We start from the raw sequence: 17,104 nt of genomic DNA, 5'->3' as shown, positions 1-17,104 counted from the left end.
TATACTGTACTATGCTATACTGTACTATACAATGCTATGCTATACTGTACTATGCTATACTGTACTATACTATACTGTACTATGCTATACTGCACTATGCTATACTGTACTATACTATGTTATGCTATACTGTACTATACTGCAATAAGCTATACTGTAGTATACTACGGTACTATGCTATACTGTACTATACAATGCTATGCTATACTGTACTATACAATGCTATGCTATACTGTACTATACAATGCTATGCTATACTGTACTATACAATGCTATGCTATACTGTACTATACAATGCTATGCTATACTGTACTATACAATGCTATGCTATACTGTACTATACAATGCTATGCTATACTGTACTATGCTATACTGTACTATGCTATACTGTGCTATGCTATACTGTACTATACTATGCTATACTGTACTATGTTATGCTATACTGTACTATACTGCAATATGCTATACTGTAGTATACTACGGTACTATGCTATACTGTACTATGCTATACTGTACTATACTGCACTATGCTATACTGTACTATACTATACTATACTGTACTGTACTATGTTATGCTATACTGTACTATGCTATACTGTACTATGTTATGCTATACTGTACTATACTGCAATAAGCTATACTGTAGTATACTACGGTACTATGCTATACTGTACTATATTGCACTATGCTATACTGTACTATGCTATACTGTACTATGCTATACTGTGCTATACTGTACTATGCTATACTGTACTATGCTATACTGTACTATACTGTACTATACTATGCTATACTGTACTATACTGCAATAAGCTATACTGTAGTATACTACGGTACTATGCTATACTGTACTATGCAATGCTATACTATACTATACTATACTGTACTATGCTTTACTGTGCTATATGCTATACTGTACTAAATAATGCCATACTGTGCTATACTGTACTATACTGTGTAATACAGTCCTATATGTACTATACTGTGCTATACTGTACTATACTCTGATACAGTCCTATATGTACTATACTGTTTTATACTGTGCTGTACTGTACTATACTGTGTAATACAGTGCTATATGTACTATACTGTGTATAATTTGTAATACTGTACTATACTGTGCTATACTGTGCAATACTTTTATATCATGTTGTCCTTAATGTAATTGTGAGAGTGCTACATTGTAAAGGTAACTGTGCTTTGATCCTCCAGGATTGGTGTATCAGCTTCCATGAAAAATATCATTAATAAACAAAAGCTACAGCCGGTACAATACTGTACTACACTGTGCTATGCTGTACTATACTGTACTATACTGTGCTATACTGTGTAAAACCCATGCTATGCTGTGTAATGATGTGCTATGAAATGGCATTGGTAGTTGCCGCCTATGGCAGTACCCGGCTTCCCATGCCATTTGTTAGCCTTATAAATATACAGAGCTGAATGTCAGCAATGGCAGTCTGTATATCCTTTTCATACACATGTTCTTTCTAATAATGAAATTAGTCATAAAGAAGTGTTAACAATGTGCAGCTGTGACTATACATTTGGGGTGAATAAGGTCCCCCCCTCCCCTCCCCCCATGTTTAAGTTGCATCATTTCTTTAGAAGTCTCCAAGTAACAAATTTCCTTTTCTATGTTAAGTTGAGCAAAGTGGTGAAAATATTTGCAAAAAAGCTCCCGAGAAAAAAACAACTGTTGGGGATTGCATCAAAGCCCGAGGTAGATACCTATGGGGAGATTATATAGAGTAGCCGCACTGCTGCTACAAACAGCTCTCCGTATAGAGAATATTGACTATGAGTGGAGGGTGCAGATATAAGATCATGTACGGTATATATGGGCAGCAGATTGTATAAAAGCCGTGTGTACTGGAAGCTTTAACAAGGCAATTGCACAACTTTCAGCCGGCTTTGGGCAGCCCTTAAAGCACCCTTCATCATGCTGCTATTATATTTTTACAGTTGTCCCACCAGCTATGAAAATACCTGAACAGCACCTGCACCTGATTGGATGCAGACGCTGTTCACCAGACAATTTTCCATCCGACTCCTTCAATTTCTCAATTGAAGGATGGCCAGTGACTATAGTTTTGTTTTTTTTCATCATTTAATGGACTATTCATTTGATCTTATTCTTGGCTAGAGTTGCACTTTAGGAATCTTTATGTGTGGAAGGGAATCTGTCAGTATATTTATGTTCCGCTCCCTCTTTCAAATGCTTTTCTGCAATCTGGCAAATAATACTCAAATCTCCAACCCTTTTGAGTTTGTAGGGAAGCAAGTCAATGCTGATTGTAAGCCCCTCCCTGCCTACACCTGACTTCTAAGGGACGGGTACATTTAGGTACCACAATGAATTGGAGCCATTGTTAGTCCAGCACAGGTATGAGTCGAATGTAATGCACTGTAATACCGAATTAGGGCCACTAGATGGAGCTGAGGAGCACAGAGAATGAATGCATCCTTTCATTCCACTTCTCTGCAGAAAATCAGGATAAGTCAAGATTCAACAGGTATCTTGGGAACGGGCCCAGACGTGGCACTAGAGAAGCTATGTTTTGTGTACATGGCAGGGTGCAGTAATGAGAATTCATGTGTTTCAATTGTTTTATGACAATGCATCACACCTTGATGGTGTTACTCCTTACTGTATGACAATGTTACTTGTTTTGCACCTTTGTTTATATTTGTAAAAAAATTCTTTGAATAAAAAACAGAATTTATAAAAAAAAAAGATTCAACAGGTAGGTGACACCACTGTTTCATTTTGATAATTCCCCCTTCAATGCAAGGATTAAGTGTTCCTTATGTTCTAGAGTCTAAAATAAAGAAGACATACTCACCTGACTCTCGATCTCACCTGGCTGTTAGATCGGTCCCCTAGACCAAAACGAGCAGTTTGTTTGACAAGACAACCTCTTACCTCTCCATCATGTCCCTTCATCCTTGCTGATGTTTGACAAGACAACCTCTTACCTCTCCATCATGTCCCTTCATCCTTGCTGATGTTTGACAAGACAACCTCTTACCTCTCCATCATGTCTCTTCATCCTTGCTGATGTTTGACAAGACAACCTCTTACCTCTCCATCATGTCTCTTCATCCTTGCTGATGTTTGACAAGACAACCTCTTTGTCTGCTGGCGCCGGTGCTTCCAAGAGTGTTGACTTTGCACTTTAATTGCTGTTTTATCTCCCCCACACAAGAGTGAGCACTTTCAAACAAATTCCCCTATTTCCGGAATGGGCCATGCCAGCTACCTCCACTATGGATGTCCACAATCCACACTGGCATGGCAATAAACTGTGTCCTCCCTGCCAGCTCTTCAATTCATTGCTGAAGCTTCATTAGTTAAGCGGAAAGCCAGAATTGGTGAAAAGTTAACCCTTGCAGTGGGGCTACCTCCAAGGGTTAACTGCTCGTTTGCATCTAGGGGCAAAAATAAGTTAGATATACTCACCTGATCCTCGGTCCAGTCGGGCTGATAGATCGGTTCCCGCAGCCTCTTTTCCCCTGGGCTCCAGCGGTCTAAGGACCCAGGACATTATCACATTTAATGCAGGTCCATTGACTTGCATTAGACATGAGGATGCCAAGGGACATTGCGCAGCCAGAGCAGAAGGTAAGAGAGGTGAGCGCTGACTGTCACAGGACTAATAATCAGGTAAGTATTTATTTTTTATTTGAGGACCTAGACCAAAAATTTGCAGTTTACCCTTTCATTGTAGGGGTAGCCCCACTGCAGGGGTTAACTTCTCAAAATCCTGGAAATCTTTTTTTAATATGGGACAAATACTGGCAGAAAGATGACACATCCATAATACAATCAGTGACAGCGATTCCATCAGTGTGCGTACCTGACACCCGCTCCCATTTTATTAGATATTCCTTATCACACCATATAATGAATTGGGAAATACTTCTCAATGTGCAATCATGACTAACAGATTAACTAGCTCCCAGTCTGAGGACCCCGGGCTCCTTCTCTATTAGTTCCTCCACCTCCCAATCTATCAACATAAATAAATTTCTTATTGCCCCCCTGCAGATAAATTGAGTGTAATGGCCGTTTCAGATTAGGCTGTAATGACAGCAGGGGTGCCAGACAGGGACAGTGACGGCGACAGCGCGAGGGTAGACAGTGCAGAGGCTCCTGTTGGTGCAAACCTTGCTCTTGGGAAGATTTGCTGAAGACGTATCGGTTGTTCTTTTTGCAAAGCGAATGTTCACTGAGCTTAGTACAGAAGAAGCTGCATTCACTTCAATCAACCAATCATGTGCTAACAAAAAATAGCTTGTTTTTATTTTATTGGCACAAGATTGAGTATAAAAGGTGAACACGTGATCGGGTATAAAAGGCGAACACGTGATCGGGTATAAAAGGTGAACACGTGATCGGATATAAAAGGTGAACACGTGATCGGATATAAAAGACGAACACGTGATTGGATATAAAAGACGAACACGTGATTGGATATAAAAGACGAACACGTGATTGGGTATAAAAGACGAACACGTGATTGGGTATAAAAGACGAACACGTGATTGGGTATAAAAGACGAACACGTGATTGGGTATAAAAGAAGAAAACGTGATTGGGTATAAAAGGCGTATTGGGTATAAAAGACGAACACGTGATTGGGTATAAAAGACGAACACGTGATTGGGTATAAAAGACGAACAAGTGATTGGGTATAAAAGACGAACACGTGATTGGGTATAAAAGACGAACACGTGATTGGGTATAAAAGGCGAACACGTGATTGGATATAAAAGACGAACACGTGATTGGGTATAAAAGACGAACACGTGATTGGGTATAAAAGGCGAACACGTGATTGTATATAAAAGACGAACACGTGATTGGATATAAGAGACGAACACGTGATTGGATATAAAAGACGAACACGTGATTGGGTATAAAAGACGAACACATGATTGGATATAAAAGACGAACAAGTGATTGGGTATAAAAGACGAACACGTGATTGGGTATAAAAGACGAACACGTGATTGGGTATAAAAGACGAACAAGTGATTGGGTATAAAAGACGAACAAGTGATTGGGTATAAAAGACGAACACGTGATTGGGTATAAAAGACGAACACGTGATTGGGTATAAAAGACGAACACGTGATTGGGTATAAAAGGCAAACACATGATTGGGTATAAAAGGCAAACACATGATTGGGTATAAAAGCGAACACATGATTGGGTATGAAAGGCGAACACATGCTTGGGTATAAAAGGCGAACACATGCTTGGGTATAAAAGACGAACACGTGATTGGGTATAAAAGGCGAACACGTGATTGGGTATAAAAGGCGAACACATGATTGGGTATAAAAGGCGAACACATGATTGGGTATACAAGGTCAAGGTGAACACAGGCTGACCCTATTTACTGTCATTCATTTTGCAAAGTGTACATCAATTCGAGCTTTCATGCTCAATTCATTCCCCGCCCACCGCGGGGCGCCATTCAATTCGGAAGAAAGGATGTTTGCAGCGAGAGTTGCATTTCTTATTTTAAAAAACAAGAAATGTGTTTGCTGAGCACAAGATCCCAGGATAAGTAAATAGCAAGGAGGTCCAACTTTTAGAGGGAGCCATGTGTCAACTGGGGGTCACCCATAGGGTCCCTGGAGTAGCCTGAAGTGCATTAAAAGGAGAAGAGTGCCACAAGATTTGAGTCCATCAAAAATTAGTCACAGCAAGTAATCAAACAGCCGATGCGTTTCGGGGGTGCGACACACCCCCTTCATCAGGGCTGTATTTGATCTCTCCTTAATTAACTCTCCTTATTGTCACATCTGCAGACCATAAAACCATAAGGAGAGGGCTTGAATGAATCCAGCAAATATTTCTTTATCATGGAAAGTAGCCCAAAAGCCATCCCGTTTCTGGAGCTCAACACTCCCCCTTCATCAGAGCTGTAGTTGATCTTGTTTTAACTTTCCTTATGGACTGTAGATGTGACAATAAGGAGAATTCAAACCAGATCAAATACAACCCTGATGAAGGAGGCGCAAGGACCACCAAAACACGATGGCTGTTTGAATACTTGCCATGATAAATAAATTAATGTTGGACTCATTCAAGCTCTCTCCTTGTGGACTGCAGATAAGACATTAAGGAGAGTTCAAACCAGATCAAATACAACCCCGATGAAGGAGGAGCATGGCCCACCAAAACACGATAGCTGTTTGACTACATGCAATGATAAATACATTCTTATTGGACTCATTCAAGCCCTCTCCTTATGGAGTGCAGATGTGACAATAATGAGAGTTCAAATCAGATCAAATACAGCCCTGATGAGGGAGGAGTTCAGAGCTTCTGAAACGCGATGGCTGTTTGACTTCTTGCCGTGATAAATAAGTTCTTGTTGGACTCATTCTAGCACTCTTCTTATGGGCTGCAGATGTGACAATAAGGAGACTTAAATAAGAAGGGATCAAAGACAGCCCTGATGAAGGAGGAGTGTTGAGCAGCCAAAACGTCTCATCTGTTCGACTACTTTCCATGATAAATAGATTCCTGTTGGACCCATTGAAGTCTTGGGGCTAATCATTTTTAATGCACAACAAAGAGGAAGAGATGAGTCTGCAGGGGGCAGCTCCAGAGAGAAGGTGAAGATTGAAGCGGGAGCTACTTTTCTTTTAAAATGTCCTGAGCAGAAGCTTTTTTTGTAAAATCTAAGTTGGCATGAAGCCTTTCCTCCGCCTCTACTCCTTTAGTAAATCCACCCCATGGTATTGATTATCACAATGTAACTGGCGTCCGCCTGGAACTTTGCGATCGATATGAAGTTGTCAGCTATCTTGGTGTCTGCCGGTTTATCTGGGAGCACCTGTGATACAAACGTACCTGGATGCCTGGAAACAATTCTATCTCTGATTGTATAAATAATAGGATTTCCATTGCATTTCCTGATTGAAAAACAACAGGATATTGATTTCCTCACCACAAATAAAAATCGCCTGCTGAACTCAGTTAATACATTACCCATTGGCCGAGCTTGTGTTTGCTGTGGGCTTTATAGAAGCCATCTCAATTTAATTATCCTTATCATAGGGAATAATGCACGGGTTTATAAAGCAATGAATATCTCCTGTAAACAGAAAAGCAATCAAAAGCCTCCAATAAAATGAAGGAAAAACAGCTAGCAATAATTGGATTGGCAGCAACCAATAGGGCTGTTTAATTTGACTTTATGCTTTTTTTTGTTTTGTTATCATGCCAGATATATTGAGCTGCCGAGTATCGAATAAGGGGCACTACATAACAGTGCATTTTAAAGGGAAATTCCACCATTAAAAAAAAAGAAATAATAAATGCATTTAGTGGCGGCAGTAATAGCCGGCGGGGGAGATTCCCCCATCCACATTGTTTAGCGTGGATGTGGAAGCCGAGTGATTTCTCTCTTTTCTCTCAAACAACAAAAATCTTAACCCCTGTTCACCATTGTGAATACGCAAAAAATGTGTTTTGCGCTTGCGGCACCAATGCCACCCAAACACGCCAAGCAAGACCACGTGCAGCTCAAGGCTCAAGCTGTGCATGAGCTTTTTTTTGCTGATTTTGTTGCATGTAAGGCAGCCCATGGTAATGAGGCTCCATTCACAACTGCGCGGTGTGGTGCCATTCATTGATAATGGCATCCAAGTCCATCCCTATAATCAGGCAGCCTGAGGTGGTTGCCTCAGGTGGCATCTCATTGGGTCACGTGGGGGGAGGGGACACCTGCTGCCCCCTTTCCAGCCAGAGTGTCCCAGGTTGTTAAGAACTCTTCTCAAACTGTGACTCTCTGGCCGGCATCCCACCCAAATCAATGATGTCAATGGTTGCCAGGAACTGAGTGGAATGCTCTGGCTGGCCTCCCGCTGAGCTCCGGGCAAGTAGTGACATCAGCGAGTTGGGCAAGGTGCCGGACAGAGCTGGAGAAAGAGATAGCAGCAGACACCCAACCCTGTCATCCCCCCCATAACATTCGTCACCAGCTCAGGGCCTCAGCCTCGGGTGACGAATACTGTAGACTAGATTTGTAAGCCACAAAAAAATTGCTTCGTTTTCATTCTTTCGGGTTTCGGGTCCGAACGCCGTTTTGTTTCGTTATTCGGTTTCGGACCAAAATTCGGATGACCCGAAATAAGTTAAAAGAACATTCGGATTCGTTTGCATTAGGCCTCATTGGAATTCAGATGCATCCAATGTCCGAATTCACAAAATGTCGTCCGAATTTGCATTTGGAATGAAACAAAATTGACATATCTACTGTAGGGACATCCTTAGTGCGATTTTAGTACGTAGGGAAGCCCACTGGAATGAATGGGCTGCCCTATAAATGATTTACAAAAATGGGCATACACACAGACACGTTGTCACACCTGCACAAGTGTGAAGGGAGCCTGTATGTGCGCTGTGCAAAAAAATGCATAAACGTGATGCGCGATGTTGCGCTTCCCAAGTGTGAATGGGGGCCCAGCTTTATTAAGATATGGCCCATCTTTACTATGATGTGGCCCATACATGAGCAGCACCATTACCATACAATGAAGGGAAGCTTTCCCTCTGTACTGTAGGCCAAGCGTTCCGTTCACGGGCTCCCTCCGGCTCGGCCTTTTTTTTTATTAGCTCTGGTAAAACAGCATGGCCCTCATTGCAATAAAATAGCTGGTTTGTTTCATACAATGCTGTTTATGATTTTAATCAAACCAATGTTTACATTAAGGTGCTCAGGATTTTATGTACCATTGTAAACAGCGTTGTCCCCACATGTTAGTGATTGAGCGCAGCGTAAAAAACTGAGATTCGGCTTTAAATATAAATGGAGATTTATGTGGAAAGTGATCCTCACGCAGGCCAACAAATTGCATTTGTCTGGCAAACAAAGCGCGTTTCAGCGAGGCCAGCTTTACAATACTCACCGCCGCTGTGTAAACTGAGAAGAAAGCTGCAATTATTCACCACACGGTGAACAGAGGTGAGGCAGCGCGACCGCTGATACCACGGGTTATTTACATTTATTTGAAGGATGACTCCACTCCATACTTCTCCGATTATGTTTTATAAACTTCCTATTGGCCACTGAATGGGGGGGGGTACTTAAAGCGGACCTTCAATCCCTCCCCACCACCTCACCTTCGCCGTTTTTAATTTTGTTTTTGTTTACAGTGTTTTTTTAATCTTCGATTCCGCCCTCCCTCACCGCTATTTTTGCTTAGGTTATGTGTCCCTGCCGTCTCCTGGGATATTCCCATCATATATCCCAGTAGGCTGCAGGAGCACAGACTCACAGCGGCCAGTGGGCGGACATGACAGGCGTCATTGGGGCCTGGCTGCTTGATCTCAGAAGAGGTAGCTGGCTCCCAATGAGTGAGGAGGACCAGGATGGCATCATGGGACCCGGGATGTGCCAGTAGAGCAGCGGATCGCGGTAGGACGACACTAGATTCACTGGGCAGGTGGGTTTGTGAATTGAAGATAACCCTGCCTGATAGGTAAGAGGAGCTACAAAATTACTTCCTCTGTAATGCTGAAGTTTAATCTGCTTTTAGTTTGCCTTCCATGTTTCCTCATCCCCCCCCCCCCCTCCCCATCAACCTGCTAATGATATGTTTTAATAAACATTTTCCCTTTTAATTACATACCTTCTTTTGGACCCAGTGACATAATCACATAATCACTGGGTCCCTGTCCTTCCTTCTCTATGTCATGCAAGCAGATCATGGTGGTCTGTATTTTCCATCTCTGGAAAAGCAATCTTATTTCTACAAAATATATCTTTGAAATAATCCAAACCTTCCATCCTACTGTTTTGAGCCCCGAGGAAGGGGATCGTGTCTGCCCCCGAAACGCGTTGGATGTTTAAACAATGTGATCATTAAATGTTTTGTGGACCCTGATATTCTATCAGTTTGGCACCCTTCTTTCCGTTCCTAATATCTTGTTGGGTGGATGTCGGTCTGGAGGAGTGGGCACTCCGAGGAAGGCTGAATTTCTATGCAGCCACCAATAGAAAACCTGTTTGCGGTTTATAAAACATAAGACAAACTCCCTAATGAAAGTGATCATTTTCATTAACAGGAACTAGTGCTAAGCTCTCAGTAGGACTTCTGGGTCGGGGGTTGGGAAATGCAGCCATATCCAATGAAGCAAGTCAAAGAGCCATCACGATGTGCAAAGTACAGTTTATGCCATAACCATAATAGTTCAGCTAACTGCAGTCAGATTAGTGGGAGATGACTTCTGATTGGTTACTACGGATCACTGCACTTCAATCATTGCTTTTGTCTTATTACTCAAGTCATTATTGTAAATTCCTAAGCTACTAATAAGCAGAACTATCCAGCAGATCGAGTCATTGCAGATCCAACCTCCTGATAACGGGACGAAAGACGGCATGAACATAACCCCCGCTGACAATCATCCATTTCTAATAGGTGTACTGGAGAATGTGATGGCAACGTGACCTCATCCACCCACATGTACAATGATACCATATTGATTGCTGTGGTCACTGCAGCATTCAGAGGTCCGGCTGAACCAATAAAACCCAGAATTCACACTTTAGGCTTCATTATCTCCAGCACAACAATATACAAACCAGAGACTACAAGTTCCCAGGTACATCACTGGCAATGTGTGTTTATTGCCACCTCTCAGAATTCCCCTCGCTGTGGTCTCCAGAACTGGAAGTGATGAGTTATTTCCTAACTGGGGACACATACAATAAGCCCTAATTCACACTGGGCTGAGTTTAGTCGCGTTTATACGCGTATACTTGCGGTTAGACACGTTTAGCCTCATAAAACTGAGCTAGTTGGACCCGGAACGCAAAAATGTCTATTTTCGGTAAACTGACCTAGACTGAAGGCACCTAGACGCTGTTGGATGCCTAGGTGTGCATTCAGTCATAGACATGCATTACATGAGTCCAGGTGCGTTTAGAAATGAGCTCCAAACACACCTGAACTCAATGTTTTGGTACTTAGTGTGCATGAGGCCTTACACCAGTAGACTTGTGTAAGCCCCCCCCCCCTATATACACTGGAGCATATTCAGGTTATTTTGAAGCCTTTTAATGCATTTTTGCACATTTTTAGGCTTGAATGTTTTCGGTATAGCCAATCATAAGTTAGTTGCTAAGCGAAGACGGTTGTTAGGCACAAAATTGTGCGAATAATGCACATTAGGCACACTCATTAAAGTAAAGCCCTCCAGCTGTGGTGAAACTACAAATCCCATGATGCATCTCTCTCCAGGAGTCATGTCTGTGGCTGTGAGAATCTTGCAATGCCTCATGGGATTTGTAGTTCTACCACAGCTGGAGGGCCGGAGTTTGGCTACCCCTGCATTAAAGTCTATGGGGCCAGAAAATGTACAATTCTGTGCTTTTTTTAACGTTTCAAATAGAGGGCATAGTGCTCGGCTGTGAATCTGCACCATAGAAAATAATTGGATTCGTTGGCAGGCTTCAGGAAACACACAGCAAAATGCCCATGTGATAATGGGAGCCTAAGATGCACATGACACATGCACACTGGTGTATGTCGTACAATCATGCATTGTTAAAATTATTTGTAATGCTTTTTTCCTCTAACTTAAACATTATTGAACTTGATACGTGGCATGTTGTGATGTGTTATAGCACATGAGAACACACTGTGCAAAAATGTCCTATTTTGCTCGTGGCACACCATGTTGATGTGAGCTAATGGGATACGACAGAACGCAAACTGCCTTGCCTATGGGTTGGGACTGTGCTTGGGCAACGCTGCCAGTGTGAATGAGCTGTAAAAAAAAAAAAAAGTTTGATGCATTTTATTTGAAATCAAGAAAACTTATTAAAATGTATGTGGCAAGGCCTCACAGAACACATCAATGGGCTATAATGTATCATTGATATGTGTTGAGCATGTTTTGATGCCTTTCCATTGAGCTCAAAAACAGAAAAAGGCATCAGGCAAAATAACATAAATTCCGGCATATAGCCCCTGCCAGGGAGCCACAACAACCGCTGTGTACAGCCGCCCATAGAGATCTGTGGCTGTACTAGGCTCCATGGTGGGGTGGGCAACTGCGGCCGTGCTTGAAAATCCCCCAACATGCTTCTGCGAATCATGCCTTTAACTGCAAAAAGTTTCCCAGCACACTCACCATGCAGCATGCAAAAAAACTTGTCTCACTGCTAAGGTTAAAAACAGGAGGTTTAGATGCACGCCTTCTGCAGAAAATGTGAAAGCCGCACAGCCACGCCAAGGCACCTCTATATAGTGCGGTCCTAACTCTAAACTGTGAGAGTCTCCATCTTGGAGCACATGGGGCAAAAGATTAAATTGGGTGCAGGTTTGTCAGGAGGCAGCCCAACCTCCCTTAAAAGGCACAGGTTCGCACAAGGGATCCCGCACATCACAGCGTTTCATAACAGCTGGAGGGCTGGAGTTGTCCACCCCCATGCATGATCAATGATACAATTCATTTTTAATGGTATTGGCAATGTACAAAGTATGCTACTGCACAGAATCCTGAGTGGAGTGTGCTGCATCCTTCGGTGCCAACTAGTGCACTGTAAAAAAAAATGTTTGCATTTCCCGCACCATGTATGACGCCAGCATTGCTTAAAAGGTGGCACAAAATTATTTCAAGTGTGCCCTTGCATTGAGTGGCATTGCCACAAAACACCAGTCACCACTAGGAGTAACTTTTTTTCAAGTGAAACCTGAACACTCTAGTGACATGCTAACATTATTTTGTGAGAATGAGTCGTGGCTTATTCATAGGTAAATAGCATCACTCATTCCTATGCAAATATCACAGTGGATACTATTTTCAGTGGGGGGCCAGTAGCCCCTCTATTAACTTGGTTGCCCGTCTGCCTGACATCTTGTGTCTGGCTTTCTGCTACCATGAAACCGGCACACAGCATTCCAACCCCGGATTGTCCGGGTGAATCCTGGACAGGTGGCAACCCTAATCATCACATATAGTGTGAACACCGCACTGTGGTTGTTCTCATGAGGTGAGGGAACAGTATCTCCAATGGTCACTTACTATATATATGGTTTCAATGTTAAACTTTTGCTGCACCCGCTCAAGCAACTTCAGTGTCATAGCTTGTCCAAGTCCCTGTAACAGTTACTTCCAGAGGACAGCTTGGTCTGCATAGAAAAGTTGGAGAAAAACCCAAATAAAAACAAATCTAGCATACTATTATTACTACAAGTGTCACCTGCGTATAGACAGAATATATTTTCTGCAATAGTCCCTTATCAGTGTCACATATACTGTAAATAACTGCTATTTAAATCTAATGGATTAGACAAACTTCTGCAGAACGTGAGAGTTTACACCTGTGAAAAGCTGCTAATTTCACCACTCTTGGGTAAATAATGTTCTTCCTCATTATACTAAAGCAACACTAACACAATTAAGAAAGTGATAATTGTCTAAACAAATGAACAAATCATTCAGTGATTAGCTCCAATGGTTTAAAAAGCAAATGCTGCCACCTACTGGCAGTCCGATAGCCGTACAACAGGACAAAAAAAGTACAGCAGATATTTTAGGATGCATTCAGTTAAAAGCAGCCTATTTATTTATTATTATAGGTATTTATATAGCGCTTTACATAGTGCATTCACATCAGTCCCTGCTCTTAGGCCGATCGCATTGCAGGTGGTGGGGGCATGTCTGCAGTGCCATTGACATAAATGGCACTGCCACACCTCCTCCCACCCCAGAATGCAAGAAGATTGTGAATGCAGTCCCTTGCGTTGTGGGCACAGGACTGTGCAATGAGCACACCTGCTGGTGGAAACGAGCCCTAAGGGGCTAACAATTTAAGGTCCATATCACACACATACAGGGACAATTTAGACAGGAGCCAATTAACCTTCCAGTATGTCTTTGGAGTGTGGGAGGAAACTGGGGTAGCTGGAGGAAACCCACATAAGCACAGGGAGAACATACAAGGAGAGTGAAAAAATTGCATAGATATGAATCAAAAATGCATGTACATTTGTTTTATGTGAATTAACCAGCTGTTGGGAGAATGGGGGGGGGAGGGGAGGGGGTGTACAGGGATGCTCATAGTAGCAATAGCTACATTTAATTACCAATTCCCTCTTGTGGGTGCTAGAATTGTTATAGTATCTCTTATTACTAGGATGCATTTACTTCTGCACCATCCAGTGGCCATAATGCGGTATTTTTCTCAATTCACTATATGGTCTTAATGAATGACTAGTGCTCAAAATATTTGAAGAACATCCCAGACAATAATGTATCCAGGGTATGGCACATGCCCTGGGCACCACTTGAAGGGGGGGCAAAAGTTCGCCGACCCACGGAAAAGGCTCACTCTCTCTCCACCCATCTCCCATACACCTCTCCCCACCTGTCTCTTAGCAACCAGGGACGCTCTGGCCAGCATCCTTCCCACAGTATCCCAGGTTGCCAAGAGTTGGGAAGGGAGACGTGCAAGGGCCACACACATCCCCGCCCAGGTCTTTGCAACCAGAGCGGGCAGGGAGATGCGTATGCAAACTGAATGCTCCGGCCGCCGTACCACCCAACTCTTGGCAACCAGTGACACCACTGGTTGCCAGGAGCTGGGTGGGACACCAGGGGTGCAGTTTTTTGTAGATACGGCTCCGATTCCACCAGACGAGGAAAAAAAAAAAAAAAATACTATCTTAGGAACATTCAATTCTGCCCCAACAGCTTGTTAAAACCAAAAACACACACACCATGCAGTTTCACTTGAGAAAATGGCTATGTAATCTTTTTTTTTTCCCCAGAAAGAGACCCCCAAATCTGTGACCTGAAACAAACTTCTACCAGTGAAGTCAGAACTCAAGATCTATTTGGATGTCAGTTACAAAGTACAGAAGCCACTGGATCAGCATGAAAAGCCATGCAACCAGCATTTCAGACAGGACAGGATTGGCTGAAAGAGAAGCCTGAGGTAAAATATGTAAGCAGTTGTTTTTTTATTATTAAACTGGTGCAGCCAAGTTGAGTCCTTTAGTGCTTCTGAGTGGAACTGCAGCCTCCCCTCAAACGATTTTTTCTCCCATGGGGGCCACTTGCCAAATTTCGTACATCAAAATAAATTGTAAATTATATCTGGTATGGTACTACAGACCAAATACACACACAATAAGGTCCTATTCATATCTGTAAGTTTAGGTGCAATTAGGGATTCCTGCATCCGGAATTTGTGTTTTTCTGCAGCAGGAATGCCTAATCTGGTGTTTACAAGTGGCAGCTATCACCCATTCAAAGTAATGATTAGGCAATAGCCGCTGCATTTAAACGCCTGCGCACCACATGTAATGGTATGCAATATCATTACATGAAAGGAGAACTATGGGGTTAAGGCTTTTCCCCATAGTTCTCCTTAGGGTAACGGGAGGACACAAACTAGCGTCCTCCCGTCACCCTAGGCTCAGTATACCGCAAGCTGTAGCTCGCGGAATACGGAGACGCCGCAGCTGAAGCGGATCCCGACAATTGTGCCGGGATCCCCCAGCTGCATGATTGACAGCTGGCTCTGCCTATCTAGAGGCAGAGCGCGCTGTACCCCCCGCCGGTATGTGTTCGCTCACCTCCCGATCTACTGAGCCGACCTGTGACAGTCTCATTGTCACAGGTCAGCTAGAACTATGAGGTGAGTGAAAAGCACTCACCCCATAGTTCTCCTTTCAGTTAGAAAACACTCTCCCTGGATGCACAATCGATGTGTCCAGGAAGAGTGACTGATTCCTAACCAAAAGTAATCATATCACATATATCTTTACATGCGGTGTGCACGCGTTTACATGCAGCTGCTGTCATCTGATCAGTACCCACCAGATTAGGCATTCCTGCTGCAGGAAAAAGCAAGTTCTTGATGCAGGGATTCCTAATTGCACCTAAAGATAGGAGGTGTGAATTTAGCCTAATACACTACCCGAGTAGAATCTACATCCTCTACAGCAGTTTTTGTACACACCATCCTGAAGTGGCCGCTATTAGCCACAAAATGTGTTGGTGTTTTACCCATATCCATTGATGTAAATAAAATCCTTTTATAACCTGAAATCCAGTGTTGGACCCTCTCAATTGATGGGCACCTATGATGACCGAGTTGTTTCCTAATTTTTGGGACCTCTATCCAATCTCTTATGCTTTTGGCTCCATTAAAACTGACCTAATCAATTCCACCCTCCCCTGCAAGGATGCACACTTAGAAAAGTTCTGATGTGCCTGCCCTCCATTGTTACATTCTGCAGCAAGTCTCCATCTTCTGGATGCGCCTGCACAGTACACCCCTATGGCCTTCTATGGGGCTGTCTGCTGGCTAGGACGGAGGTAAACAAGCCCCTTAGAAGTCAATGGGGATGTACTGCAGAGGCACAGCCAGGAAAGGGACTTTTGCTGCAAGATGTCCTGGCCATTGGACCTCAGTAGGTACTGTATGCATCTGTGCAGGGGGAGGGTGGGATCAATTAGGTCAGCCTTAACCCTTTCGCTGCCAAGCCCTCCGGAACATTTTTCAAATCAGCTGGCCAAGCCATTTTTGAATTTTCTGCAATTTTTTCCTATTGGTTTGATTTTCAACTGCTGCGTTGCTAGCGTTTGTAAAAGACCCCCCAAACCATATATTTTCTGAAAGCGCAGGCCCGGTAGAATAAAAAGATGGTGATACTAAATTTGTAGGCCCTGCGATAATTGCTCAAATGTTTCTCAAATTAATATTAAACCGATAAAAATACACAATTCAATTGTTAAAACACACCAAAATCAGTATCCGTGCACAAAATAAATTATTTTCTGACTAAATCTAAAAGATAAAACTGTATTGAGTTAATAAATAACAAATATTAGCAAATTTGTAATTGCGCCTTTTTGCGAAAAGGTAAAAAAATGAAGGTAGGCAAAACTGTAAATAATCGACTTATGTAAAAAATTGTTTTGGTGTTTGTGTTGTGATAAAATGATACAGGTGTATATTTAATTGCAACACAAGGTATCAACGCATGGCAATGAGTCACAAAGCTTTGCCATGCGCGCTGCCACAGTTAATTTAATGTTGTTTTTTTTAGAAAA

This window comes from Nanorana parkeri, unplaced genomic scaffold (assembly GCF_000935625.1).
Source record: "Nanorana parkeri isolate BGI_ZX_2015 unplaced genomic scaffold, ASM93562v1 scaffold353, whole genome shotgun sequence".
In the NCBI taxonomy this organism is placed as follows: Eukaryota; Metazoa; Chordata; class Amphibia; order Anura; family Dicroglossidae; genus Nanorana; species Nanorana parkeri.
Note: the sequence above shows the minus strand (reverse complement) of the source record.